Below are 15,150 nucleotides of genomic sequence, written 5' to 3'. Positions count from 1 at the left end.
CGGCATGGAATTATAAATTGTCTAAAAGAGCTAGCGAGTTACATCACAATTAGGTAATCATAAAGCTAAACTTGAATTGGGTGTTTTTAATTTTATTTATCTATACTAATACCCTATTTTGATGCAATTCGACAACTATTTTGAGATTTACTTCGTTATTGAAAAGAAACCAGTAAAATTAGACGACATCCAATTCGGCAGTCACAGATCAAATTTCAGTACCAAACGAGAGAGATACATTCAATGTCCGATTTAACGCATATCAAGTCGACATCCACAACAGAAAAAAATTTAATTAAAAAATATCTTTAGAACTTGCATATCTCTGGTCACATAGCCAAAATCTTTCCACCAGATCATGGTAATCACTCCAATTGTCGGAAAAGGAACTTATCAAAAATATGTTATTTGAACTTGGAATTATTTTTATTTGAAACTAGTTGTTCGCTAGGCTAATGGTTACAAAGAATTTGTATTAAATATTTTATAAAACTTGATCGTAAGGGCTTCTTAAGAGAAATATGTTTAAACTACAAATTTTAATATATTTATAATACTTACTATTTAAAAAACTTATGTTTATGTTATGTTTTATGTATTATAAATTTTCATAATTTCCTGTTTCTACGTTTGTACATCTAATTATATAACAAAAAAGAAAAACATCATTTAAATTTCCCCCCTAAACATTAAGAACAGCAAATTTTTAAATTTTTATTAAATTTATGCTTTAAACTGACACCTACTCAACATCTAAAAATAAGTCGATCTTCATCTATTGATCATCAACAATGGGAAAAAGCTATGAAGAAATATTAGTAACAGCGATAAAAGATATTTGAGTTTTACAATAAAATGTATTATTGTAAATTACGCTTAAAGTTAATTTAAAAAATTAATTAAAATAGAAAAATTATACTGCAAAATCATTGATATCATTGAAAAGTTATTTTTGAATGTCAGATGACGTGAAAATTATTTTGTGCTGCGATATATTTTTTCATGTTATGATGAAGAAATGCCATATTGTCGATAAATTTTTACTTAATTGAAACTTTGGCTATTTTTTTTTTAATTGCTCTGATGTGCACATTTTTACCTTCCAAATTATATACAGTTGAATTTTTTGACCAAATGGCCTTGCCTACAAAAAGCCAAAATATATATTCATCTTTATTATCATTAGCAATTTATTTAGGTAAACAAATAAACAACATTTTTATACCAAGATTTTAATAGATTTTAATGTGAATACAGCCTTATTTTTTAAAATTTATAATCAATAGTTTGCTTTATATAAAATCTAGGTGAATACTTTTCTTATAGATGATTCTTTTTTAAACCACGATATTTTTTTCAGTTTTCTTACATCAATAAACATGTATCTGCATTCATATGGTAAACTATCCCAAAAAGCGCTTAAATTCAGGCAAAGTACTTAAGAAAGCCATTAATTTAGTTTACTGAAGTGAAAAAAAAATAGAAAAAGAAGAACATGACGCAGTATCATCATTACCGACATATACAGAAAAAATATCGCGTAATGACCTGCAGAAATATTTTATCCCTACCGAAAAAAAAATAACCAAACATTTCTTTGACATTTAAAAAAAAATAAAGATTTCCCCGCAGAAAAATATTGAATGCTAAATATTTAACATCGCCGAAACTTCAATTTAAAATCTTTAATGGCGATCTCGGATCTAAAGGTCAAGACAGTATAAATCTTTTCTAAATTTTCATGATTTTTCCATTCCAGAAAAAGAATTTCTTTTTACAGAGAACAGAAAGGTGAATAAATACTTTTCCTTACGTTCTGTTTTGCTCGGTTTATTTATTCGACCTAAAGCTAACGGTTAAACCCTTTACCGGTAAAGTTACCAAATAGTATTATTCCACCTTCTAATGTTTAAAAAAAAATAGAAAATAAACTCCGTTGTATAGCAAGGTAACAAAAAAGAACAATAATAAATTGAAGAAATAAACGAAGTCACCAGCAACAAACTGATGACAATATAAATAATATAGCCACAAAGAGATACCACAGAACAAACCGTTTTCGTAATTTGGTGAATATTGAAAGTCATTTATTTTGAAGAACAGGCAAAAGGCGGGGACGATGTCGATTCCAGCATTTCATGTATATAGACTGAAAATCGGAAAGGGGGGGAGGGGAGTGAAAAGGGAGAAATGTCGGTAAAAAAAATACACAGCACAAACGGAAAAGTTTAATTTTTTCCCCCTTTCTCTTTTCTCTATCATGCAATGCTGAAAACGATTTGCGAAAAAGAAGTGGGATTTTTACTCTTCTTATTTAAAAGCATCCTTTCGTTTCTTGAAAGAAAAAAACAAAGAGCAAAAATGAGACGAAAGAGTTCCAAGTCGAACAGCGGCTTAAAAAATTATTTATCTGAAAAAAGAAGCTCTTAAAATGGTAAAAATGGATGCAACTATAGAGAAAGATACTTCAGGAATGTGTAACGGATCATTGAAATAGGGTTGATGAAAATGTTATAGTGACTGCTATAGTAGGATGGAAAAATGGATTTCATTTATTTTCCAAGAGAAAAATAGTCATTGTTTTCTTATAATAAATATTTCATTTGAGATAAATTTATATAAATTTGAACCATTGGTACCTCATTTATGTGCCATTCCTTACTTTCAATCTCAGACGATTGATTTTTTTTTCCTCAAAATTTTGACATACTATGAAAAATATCGAGTCACACTTTTGGGAAATTTTAGTTTTGATAATTGTCCAATCAATTACTATCTTAGAGCAAAATGTATAAAGTGTGAATTTGTTTTTGTTTCTATTATTTACCCCCATACTTTAACAATTAAATTTTATATATTATATTATATATGGCTAGTTATAAGATATCGTGTTATTAAAATAAAATTATTTAATTTAACATTAATTTTCTAATCCATACTTCATATTTAATCCATACTAAAACCTGTAGCTCATTAGGGATCTTTCAAGCCGATAAAACTCTTCTTTTCGAGTTTGGCTAGTTACAAGTTTGGATAAATACAATAAAATTTATTTATCATTAACATTCTGAAATCAACTGCTATTGTTGATTTTCATTGCATGATTTCAAATTTACCTAGATGAATTCCTAGAATTGTTTCCTTAGAAAAAAAAGGCGGGTGGGAATTAAAGGGAAACAAGAATATTAAAGAAAAAAACCGTGTTTGCCACTTTTGAGCGTTTTTACTCCGCAGAAGGGTGATAAGAAAAAGACATTTTTTCTGGGATGCTTATTATTTCTGGGATGCTAATGGTAATTTTCGATATGGTATTGAATTACGGTATTTTTTTTTAATTCGAAACTGTGTATTCTTACTGCACAGTGCTTAGTAAAAAAAAAAAAAAAAAAAAAAAAAAAAAAAAAAAAATGAACATTTTTTACACCAACTATCATCTACAAGGCCAGATTAGGTTATGTAAGAACATTCAGGCATTGCATTTGCAGCCTCTTTCTGTACTTAAACTGCAAAAATCACATTTAAATTGATTTCAATTTAATAACTATATAAACCGTTTTTAATTAACATATATTACAACACACTGGAATAATAAAACATTAAGATTCAATCCGGGGATTTAATTTCAGGGTCTGGCATATAAAAAATATTTTTTTTTAAATTTTATTATACATTTGAAAAAAAGATTGTAAAAAAAATTGTCTATGTTTATCGTGTTCTAAATATTTATATAATGTTTACCAGGGTAATTAACTTGTGAATCAGTCAGTCAGTCGAAAAAAAAGTCCTATCTGCAAGCGATGTTGAAAAGAATAGTAGATCCAAAAAATAATTTTCCATAATTTTAACATTACTTGATTTCTTGAATATGTTTGAGAACATGACCATAGTAAATCAAATGAAAATGCATTAGATATCTTGAAATTACTGCAAAAGGTTTGGAAATATCAGACTTTGCAAAAATAACGATTTTATTTTTTAACATCTATAGTGTAATGTCTATATATTACAAATTTAACATCTATTGTGCAGACACTAGTTAAAATTTGAGCCAAATCGTCTGCGGGTTGATCCGTCTGGCTGTCTATACCTTCAGAAATATACAAACGTGATCATTCAAAAACGCAAATTTATCAAATTGGTAAGTAAATAAAGTACAGTTTTATATCAAATCTTTTTTCCAATCGGTTGATAAAAACTATCGAAAGCACAAATTCAATTTTTGGATACTATTAACAGCATGCCAAGGAATAATCACCTAATAACTCGCCAAGGATGACACAGTAGATTCAGAAAAAGTGCTAAATTTCACGCCAAAAGTCAATATTTTTAATTATTGTACACCAATACCATGCGACGCGTTCTGTGTCATGACAAATTTATTAGAAAGTAGGGAAGAAATCTCCTGCTGGTTGTTTATTTGATTATCGGGATCTGGTTATCTCACACTATTTTTGATAAAATCAAAACCTATTGTCACTTGCACAAAAAAGTGGAAATTTCCGCATCTCAAAACGTAGTTTGTGTTACAGAAAAACATATTGTAATGCTGCTTCCCAGCATAGTTGGTTCCATCATCAGAAAGACCGTTTTACAGTCATCTGTATTGGACGGAGTCCGGGTGTCGCGTCGGAGGTCCCAGAGCTTGGCGACAAACTTGGCGACTATTTGGCGACTAGGTGCCAAAATAGATTATACCCGAAACATCGAGAATTTTCCCGATCCGTCCATTAGGAACCGAGATACGCCTCGAACGTTCCTGATTGGTTGAGAGGCTTCTAGCCCCGCCTCCTGGGACCTATAAAAGGAGGCAGTCTGCAGCTGCCGGGGAGTCGTCGTGAATTGAGTCGGAGTAGTCGAAATCGACGGTGAAGAACAAGTCTTCCAGAGATTAGCAGAGCAGCGACGGAGTCAAGCTAGTGCTGAACTAAGCTATGCGCTACTGTCTGCAGTAGAGTCTTGTTGTATGCTGCTGTGTGCACGTCTCGCCTTGAAGATAATTGCCTTTGCTATGCTGTAAATAGTTGTCGTCTTTGTGATGTCCTGTGTGTGTTCGTGTAAATAAAAGTCGTTGTTTTTTTTCTACTGCCGCCTGTTGATTGAGCGTTCTCCACACCATATAACTTCCACTATCCAAACGAACCCGGAAATTTCGTAACAATATTTTTCTCATTGGTGTTGCAGTCTAGATGATAATGCAATTTGGGTTTAAAGAACACATGAAAAATTTCGATCAACTATGTTGCGTCCTCTTTGATTTATTATATTCACAGACTTGAAGCAAAAAATATCTTTTATGACTCTGAAAAATGAAACTATTTAAAATATTCAAAACTACTAAAATCTAAAGATTAAATTTTTTTGACAATAGCTGTGATGTTTTTTTTTATGCTTTTTACGATAGAAAGTAAGAAATTATTTGTTTAATCAATACAACCAATATCTGATGAAATTTTGGAAATGTGATATACAGAGGACAATTATAACAGTCTTTAGTATCCATACTAGAATGTCCATTTGTGAATGTTATGTTGTAACATATATGTATTGTCTAATCAAGCTAATTAACACGGATTACCAATGCTTTATTCCTGTAAATTGCGTAAACCAGGATAATCTACATTATCAGCAGATGGCTAAAATCTACAGCTTAACAAACTCTGTTCACCAAATCTGTGTTATAATTTGGATTATTGCAATACAAGCATTCCACCTTCATTCAAATAGAAACAATTGCAGATAATCATTTTCAGAGAATAATAATACTGCATAATTGATTTATAATGCCTAAATGTGCTTCTATTCTAATTTGCATGGTCAAATATTATTTTCTGTAATTAATATCTAATAGATAATGATAACATGCTGATTTTATTTTTGCTGCTGATTTTATACCCGAAATAAACAGGATGCCCATGAAATAACTTTGCCTTTTTTTTGGGGGGGGGGGGGAGTTCCTGCATGTAAAGCTTGTGAACTAAGTAAAATGTAACATAATTTACAGACTGATGGAATATTAGATGATAAATTCCGCAAAAAGATTTTAAAAAATTATACCAAAAGTTACAAACCAAAGTCTTTCAAACTGAAAACTCAGCAGTAGTGGATGCATAGCACTTGGACAAGGGCACTATAAAGTTGATTAGTAAAAGATAATTTTCTCCAAGTTTCATACTGTAAATCATTCCTTTCTGCATTTTTTTTCTTTATCGTTCGAATTTTAACCACGTTTCCCATAATCTGTTTCACGTGAATTCAACATGATTACTGATTCCTATAGGGTAATCTTTCTATAACCTGCTTCTATAGGGTCAATCTCCATTAAGTGACTTTCCTTTAAGAAATAAGCCGCGATGGTCAAGTGGTAAGGTGTCGGCTTTGGAGCCAGAAAATAGCAAGCTCGAAACTCTTTTCCGTTATGGATCCTTCGTGCATGCGGGTTAAGAGGAGACTAAATCTGACATGAACCAAACGACCTCTTTTTGATATGATGGACAGATTTTGATACCAGTTCCAACATCGACCTCATCATCTGATTGGAATTCAAAATTACGGGATATATCCCGCGATAATCCTAATAAATTACGAATTAAATGGTATATCAATCTAACCAAGTAGTATGTTAATATAACTAAACTATTTCTTTAAAGAAATTTTTCCTCATTCCCTCAATAGCGTGTATTTCAAATTTGATTCATTCCGTTCTTTAATTTTATGTGCTGATTCTTCCGAATAAGAAAGTCCATTTAATGGCAAATTTGTAAACAGACAGTAAATTCTTCTTCAATAATTAAAAATTATAGAATTTTTAAAATTTTTAGTTAAAATTTTTAATTTAAAATGAATGACTTTTAATGATGAAATTTCTCAATAGGTTTTTGAAAAACATTAGTTGATAAAATTCATTTTTATATTGCTTTAAAATTCTTAATAACAAGCGTTTCAGGGAAATACTAATTTGATTTCGATTCAACTTTCATTCTTAAATTAATCATTTTTTTAATTATTTTAAATTTTAAAACAATATTTTTCTCACTTTTCACATATCACACACACATAGTCATATTTTGGCATGTTGCAATGATATGAAACTCATTTTCTGAGCACATGTTAACGCTACCAATGTAGATAATTTTAACAACAATGTAGAAAAGTCAATTTTTAAAAATAGAATAAAGATAGAGGAATCATAATTAAAAATTAGCATGCATAGGTGCTACTCTTTTTTTAAATTTGTTATAATCAATTACTTATTCAGTTAAATTATTGATTTTAATATTATTAAGAATTTTTATTTGTGAAAATATCTTTTTATTTGCTAAAATATTAACTGTTTTTAATTACTTTGTTATAACAGATAAGTATTAAAACTAAACTTTACTACAAATTTTAGTTTTAAAAAATTGTAATTTTCTCATTTAGAATTCATTTTAAGATGTAGCATTTCGATTATATATATATATATATATATATATATATATATATATATATATATATATATATATATATATATATATATTACTGTTGTAATAATATTTATATATATAGTAATAATATTTTTTTTAATTTTTACTGTTGTCTTTCTACCTTGAATTAGCCAAGTTCTGCTACAAGCGTTGTTATTTTTTTTTGCAACAGTACTTAAAGAATTATAAAAAAATGACAATTTTTTTGTATTTATAAACATGTAAAATTAAATAATGTATTCTGTTTTTCCACTTTTTTTAAAAATATGTTCTTACCTTGAACAGTGTCTTCAAGGAAGTTTTTCCAAAAGAAATAACAAATCACTACATATTATTCTTAACTTGTCAAATATTTTTAAATCTTTCATGCACGACATATTTCTTCATTTTTTTTGTATGCAAAGTAAATACAAAAAAAAAAGTTTTAGAACAGCGTTTATGCATTTTACCGAAAAGAAGTTACAAGTGCTTTTCAAAAATCTTTTTTTAATAAGTAGGCAAATATAACCATTTTCATGCATCAGATATGTCAGATTTGTTTCTTGGGTGGCAGAATATCTTGAACTTAATTCATATTATTATTATATTACGCCAGGAATAAACTGCATTTTTAACTGAATTTTCACAAATAATTCACTGAAAAAAGTATATTATACTATGTTTAGTTTTTGAATTTTATGTGCGCTTTGTTTTTACATTCTGTTTGTGATGTATTTGAGATTTTACGACAAACCCGTTTCTTTTCTTTCTTTTTTTTTTTTCCTTTTTTTTTATTGCTTAGTGACTTTAGGATATAATAAATTAACTAGTAGTTTGGGCTACAAACAAATAATACATACAAGAATAATGCGTTTGTATGATTTGCGAAGGGAGGGGGGCGGAGAATCAGAAGAGCATAAGAGAAAATTTCGTGAGAATCATTCTCATTGGTTTTCTAGTAGAGTATTAAAGATTTCTAGAAGAGTATCTACACTTTGATAAGGTGTAATTACCAAAATTGTTTTCATCTTTAGAAATCTTTTTTTAATAAAATAAAAATCATACAAGAGTATGATTGTTAACTTTGGAAAACTTTTTTTAAATCATACTCTTTTGCAATTTTTAACTTTGGAAAGCAAAACCAATTTTGGTAACTACACTTTATCAAATTATAGACATATTCTCTAATACTTTACTAGAAACGCAATGGGAATGGTACACAAATCACGAAAGTCTGTTGGAAATTTGTAGGAAATTTCATCAAAATAAAGATATCTGAAATAAGCGAAAATATTAGTTCTGATAAATTTGCAGTCTTAGATAATGTAATTTAAGAAGCCCTTCTTTTAATAACTAGTCGAGGTAATTTCACATTGAAACATACTTTTAGTATGCTAATATATTTTAGCTATTTTTTATATGTTAATAACATTGAGGATATATATATATATTTATTTAGTTGTCCTTTCAACATGTATATTTTAGAAAGTAATTAAAATGGTAAAATTCATTACAGTTAATCAAAATTATTAGTTAAGGATTTCCTTAATCGAAAATATATTTAATTATTATAACTTGAATAATTTTAATATTAATGATGAATAAGTTAAATAATAATTATCTTTCACAATGTTTGTAAAGTGCAATATAAAATAACACCTAATGAATAAATATTCAATATTCCAATATACAAACTAATTTCCTAAAGTTTAATTAATGAATTTAATTGTTTAATGTAGACACATTCTGCAACCCTAATATTTCAGGATTTAAAAAATTTGCATTTCTTACAAATTTATTTACCTGACACCCAGATTAGTAACATTTTTAATAGACCTGTCTATGGGCCATAGGCAACTGCCTAGTTGAAAATCTATTACTGGAAACTATAAAGGCAATGGGCATTAGGGTTAGTTAAACAATTGAAAACCGATTTTATAATACATATATTGAAATATTGATGATTTTATAACGCTGCTAATGATTTAAACATAGCAATTTTACGAAATTAAATTCCACATTATAGGTTGTTATTAAGTGGTTTGAAATTGTTTCAGTTTATTATAGCAAAATCTATATAAACTTAAGCGTTCAAAAGTAAACCCAAAATCCAAAAATCGACATTTGGGTCCCGACTGTATAACTCTGCCCAATTCCTCATGGAAACTTAATAAAAAAAATAGGCACTAAAAAACAAGTATAAAAGTGACAAAATTCTAAAAAAACCATAATCATTTGCGGCAGAATTCTAGAATAGCATAATTTGAGATTAAAAAAATTAGGAATGCCTATAAAAAAAATTCTAAACGCTTGACCTAGAATTCAACTATAAACCGCTAACATTTTTCATACATTTCACTTTCAAGTCTTCAGCTCTAAGGTAAAACTACTGCTTGTCAAACCAGACAAGGATATCTGCTTCTGTTCACATGTTAACAACTGAAATTACTCACTTCATTCTGACCAATTTGTTCGTCGGCTAACCGGCTTAGGGGATGAACCTATTATTTGTTCTGCCACAACACTTAGTGTCAACAATAAATATAAAAAGAGAGGTCAAGGAAAAATTCAAAAATTCTTCTTTATTTCTAACACTTAGAAGAAGATTAATGAGTGTTTTCTACTCAATGCAACTAAGTGTTACAGTTTAAGAGAGAGAGAAAAAAAATGGTGACGCATTCTCATTATAGATCTTTTTTTTTTATTTATTTAATGGGATGTATTTTGTGGAATAAACTGTACGTTTTCGTAATTAGATTTTCGTAGTTGAAGAAAAGTTTGGTTTGGTTTGGCGGAAACAAAATGGTAAAAAAAAAATTATGCTTTTATGAAATTAAAATGCAATTGGAATAAATTAGAATGCTTTCTGTTCTAGATTCTGGGAATGAAAAGAGCAAGAAAACATTAAGGAGCCTTACTGAAAGAATAAAATAAATTGTTTGGTTATATTGCATCAAGGAATAGATAATTAATTGATACCATATTTCGTCAAACAATTTGAATATGTTTTGGTAATTAGTTATTTCTTTCCATAATATTCCAACCCGTCAGTTCCAGAAAAAAATATGATTTTGTGTAAAATCCCATTTATTTGAGTTTGTAATTAATATTTCTTCAGTTATATTTGAAAATGACACTAATATTTATTCTGGCATTTATTATGACGGTGACCATTTTAGAATACAGCAAAATTGAAGGTATATAGATTCCGTCGGACAATAAATTATTTGAATTTTCGAATAACATGAGAAATTTAAATTGGATAATTTTGCATCATTTTTTTTCAATATGTAAATGTGCCTAATTATTTGTATGGATTTCTTTATTACAAAATGGCATATTGAATATGCTTCATTAATATTTTACATTTTTTTTTATAATATTCAAAAATTAATTTTTAAAAAATTTATTTTAATTCATATTAATCATAACTTTTTATTTATTTTGAACTAAGAAGATAGGCACATTTTATAATGAGTTTCTAATTCATTTAAGCTGGTTTTTAATTAATATTTGAAATATTTTTTCATTATATTAAATTTTACAAATATAATCTTATGTGTATTATATAAATATTTTCGTCAAGATCGATATCCGCTTTTAGTAAATTATGCAATTTCTATCTTTATAAGGAAAGTAAATACAAATTGTTCGCAGAACTAAACCTATAAAAAGTCAAATCTTAGAAATCTAACTAATATTAGAGTGTGATTTCATTTTATAATTAAATAAATCTGTGACAATTTGAAACATCTAAATATTCATGAATTGTAGCTAATTTATTTATTGTTTATTATAAAGAGCTTGCGAGAAGATATTTTCGGGAAAAAAACTTCCAAATACTTGTTTGGTTTTTAATTAACTGATATTTTAGTAAATTTTTGGTACTTTTGAAATCTGACAGCGATTGCTGTATTATTTTGAAGATTACCGACTTTAAATACATACATCCATATATATATATATACAGTTTTTTTTTTAGTTTAGATATATTAACGTCCCGTTGTAAAGCAACACTAGGGCTATTTTTGGACGGACCTCGTCATTTTGAACCGGGGTCAGATGACGAGGACGACACCTGAGCTGGCACCCCCTCTCCACACAACACCACACCAGCGGGAGGACGTTTGGCATGACGGATTTAACGTGCAACAGACCCCCTTACACGACGGTTCTTCGGGAGAATCGGGTCTCGAACCTGAAACCCTACGGCTCACAAGCCGAGACTTTACCACCAGGCCACCGAGGTCATAATATATAAAGCTAACGATAGAGAGCGATGCATTTGAAAAAAAGTGAAATTTTAATGCCATCAGTTTGACATGGCAATTAATGTTTTTTTATAAATTTTAAGTTTTGAAAAATATTTCTTCTTTAATTAAACAAAATAATGTTGTTGTATTTACATGTTGAAGCTAGTTTTTGTTTTCAGTTGCCGCAAATATTATATCTAGATCACGTAAGAAAGGAATTATACTGAAATCTAAAAACTCCTTTCACAATTCTTATCAGAAAAAAAAATCAATCCTTTTGTGAATTAAGCATTACATTTTTTATATGAATGGATTTATAACGATTTGAAAATCAAAGAAAATCCATGAAAGATTTATTAGAGTTGGTATAAGAACCTATCAAGGCAATGACAGTTGAATCAACCGGAACTTAATAAAGGTTATTAATTTTTCTCCCGCTATATCTAGACCGCTTTTCATGGCTGAGTTTGAGGTAAAGCCTTCCGACACCAATAAACCAGACTTAGTTTGTAACTACAGAATGGCAATGTGAGATGCACAAACGAACACATCAACAATTCTATTTAGTTTCAGATCATTTAGAGTAACCATTAAAGTACGCAGTGGAATCTTTTCTCTTTGTCATTTGGCAACAGAAACCTGTTCTGGTCAGTTTTTTATGCCATTTTAGCTAACTAAGCGGCTTTTCTTTAGAGTCGATCGAATCCATGAACATCACGTCCGTTGCGGGTTAATTGAAAGTGATACGCTGCAATAAAAGTGTTTTTGATTTAGGACCATAGGAAAAAAAGACATAGGATTCCCAATCCAACTATTTTTTTTTTCCTCCCTGAGTTAATTGTAGCTTTTCTTACCATTTTTTGCACTCGAGTTGCCTCTCTGTAACGCTTATTAAGGAGTGGGGCCTTGAAAGAAAATATAAACTACAAAATTAGTCAGCATTGTGTGTTCTTATAATTGGCAAGAACCGCCGAATTATAGAGCACCATTTCAATTTATTTCGGTTCTTCTGTTGTTGTTTTTTATGCCGCCAGATGTTTTTACTATGGATGAATATTGTGTTAGATTTGTTTGATTATAAATTGTCAATTATTTTTAATCTTTCAGGTGAGTCATTTTTGAGATTTGATTTTACACGGTCGACTAAATACCTCCAGAAGCAAAGGATTAAATTTAAAAGAATGGGGTATAATCTGATATTTTGTACATTATTCTAATCGTGGCACAAACGTAAGCTGTGGTTAATTAGAATAACATTTCAGTGTTTAACGCATTAGAAATTTATAACAATCGCCTTTTTAAGATAACACCAATAGAATAATTGTAAATTCGTCTAACCTTAATGATCCCTCTGAACTTTGCTTATATGCCCAACGGCAAAATACATTATTAAGCAATTGTACCAATAGGATATTTTGTTACATCAACCCTTTATTAAATGTTTGAAGACCAAAGGTTTAAAATTAAAAGAATGCTGAATATTTCGATATTTTATGCATTCTTCTAATCATGCGACAGAAGTGAGAATGGTTAGTTAACAATTTATTTGAAATTCATAACAATCACTTCAATCAATCAGATATCGCAATATAGAAATTGTAAATTCTAACACTAATAGTCCCCCTGGACTTTGCTTTTAAGCCAACGGCAAAGTATATTGCAAAGCAATCGTGCCACTAAAATCTAATGTTTTGTCTAAACATATAGTTTTTTTAAAACTTGAAGACTACAGAATTAAAAAAATAGGGAATGATTTGATATTTTGTACATTATTCTAATCATGGTCTAAACATATGCTATAGTTAATTATGATAACAATTCAGTGTTTAACGCATTAGAAATTTATATTAATCTCTTTTTCAAGATAACGCCGATATAATAATTGTAAATTTTTCTAATCCTAATAATACCATTGAACTTTGCTTATATGCCCAACCTCAAAATATATTCTTAAGTAACTGTACCAGAAAGCTCAAAAAGGATATTTTGTTGCAACATACCTTTTCTAAATAAAGTTAAATAATATAATAATAAATAATATTAAATAATAATAAATAAAATTAAAAGAATGTTGAATATTTTGACATTTTATACATTATTCTAATTATGCTACAGAAGTGAGCAATGGTTTATTAAAAATTTATTAGAAATTAATAACAATCATTTTATCTAGAAATCCCAACATTGTAATTCATAAATTCCAACCTTAATAGTTAACCCATTGTACATCGCTTTTATGCCATCTGCAAAGTACATTGTGAAACAATTATATCACAAATCTCCGAAAAGATGATTTGTCCCAACATATATATATATATATATATTTTAACTGGAAGACTGAAAATTGAAGAAATTAAAAAAAAATGGGAATTAATTAGATTTTTGTACATTATTCTAATCACAGTACAGAAGTCAGCAATGGCTTATTAATATCAATACTTATGCACTGGAAATTCAAAGCAATCACCCTTTTCAGATAACGCAGCATAAAAACTATAAATTCTTCTAACCCTACCGATACAGTTGAATTTTCGCTTATAGGCCAGCGGTAAAATATATTGTTACGAAATTTCCGGGGTTCGTTTGGATAGTGGGGGTTATATGGTGTGAAGAACGCTCAATCAAATGGCGGCAGTAGAAAATAAAACAACGAAAACAAATTTACACGAAGACACACAGGACAGCACAAAGACGACAACTATATCCAGCACAGAAGACGATTAATTTCAGCCGAGACGTGCAGCATACAAAACAGCAGCATACAACAGATTCTACTGCAGACAGTAGCACACAGCTTAGTTCAGCATTATCTTCACTCCGTCGCTGCTCCGCTTTTCTCTGGAAGGCCAGTCCTTTACCATCGGTTAAGACTACTCTTGGACTCCACTGCTCCACGACTCAATTCACCGTCTCCCCGGCAGCTTCAGCTTCTTTTATAGGTCTTAGGTGGCGGGGCTAGAAGCCTCTCAACCAATCAGGAACGTTCGAGGCGTATCTCCGTTCCTACTAGACGGCTCGTGAAAATTCTCGATGTTTCGTGTATAATCTATTTTGGCACCAAAGTCGCCAAGTTTGTCGCGAAGCTCTGGGACCTCCTATGGAACCCACTATGATGGGAAGCCGCATTGCAGATTCGTAACAATATCATTAAGCAATTCTGTCCCAAAAGCTCCAGTAGATATTTTGATACAACATATCTTTTCTCAAGATCCGGGAGAAAAGGACAAGTTTTAGGAATGATGAATAATATGGTATTTTGTACATTATTCTAATAAGGCTTCAAAAATAAACGTTGGTCAATTCCGATAACTGTTCAAGTTACATTCATCAAGAATTTTTCTAGTCCATGCAGTGAAATAATTGTAAATGCGCTTAACTCTGACAATTGCTGTTCTGTCAGAGACAAAATAATTTATTTATTAGATTACAAGACCCCAAAAAGATATTGTTACGAA

This window comes from Argiope bruennichi, chromosome 5 (genome assembly GCF_947563725.1).
Source record: "Argiope bruennichi chromosome 5, qqArgBrue1.1, whole genome shotgun sequence".
In the NCBI taxonomy this organism is placed as follows: domain Eukaryota; kingdom Metazoa; phylum Arthropoda; class Arachnida; order Araneae; family Araneidae; genus Argiope; species Argiope bruennichi.
Note: the sequence above shows the minus strand (reverse complement) of the source record.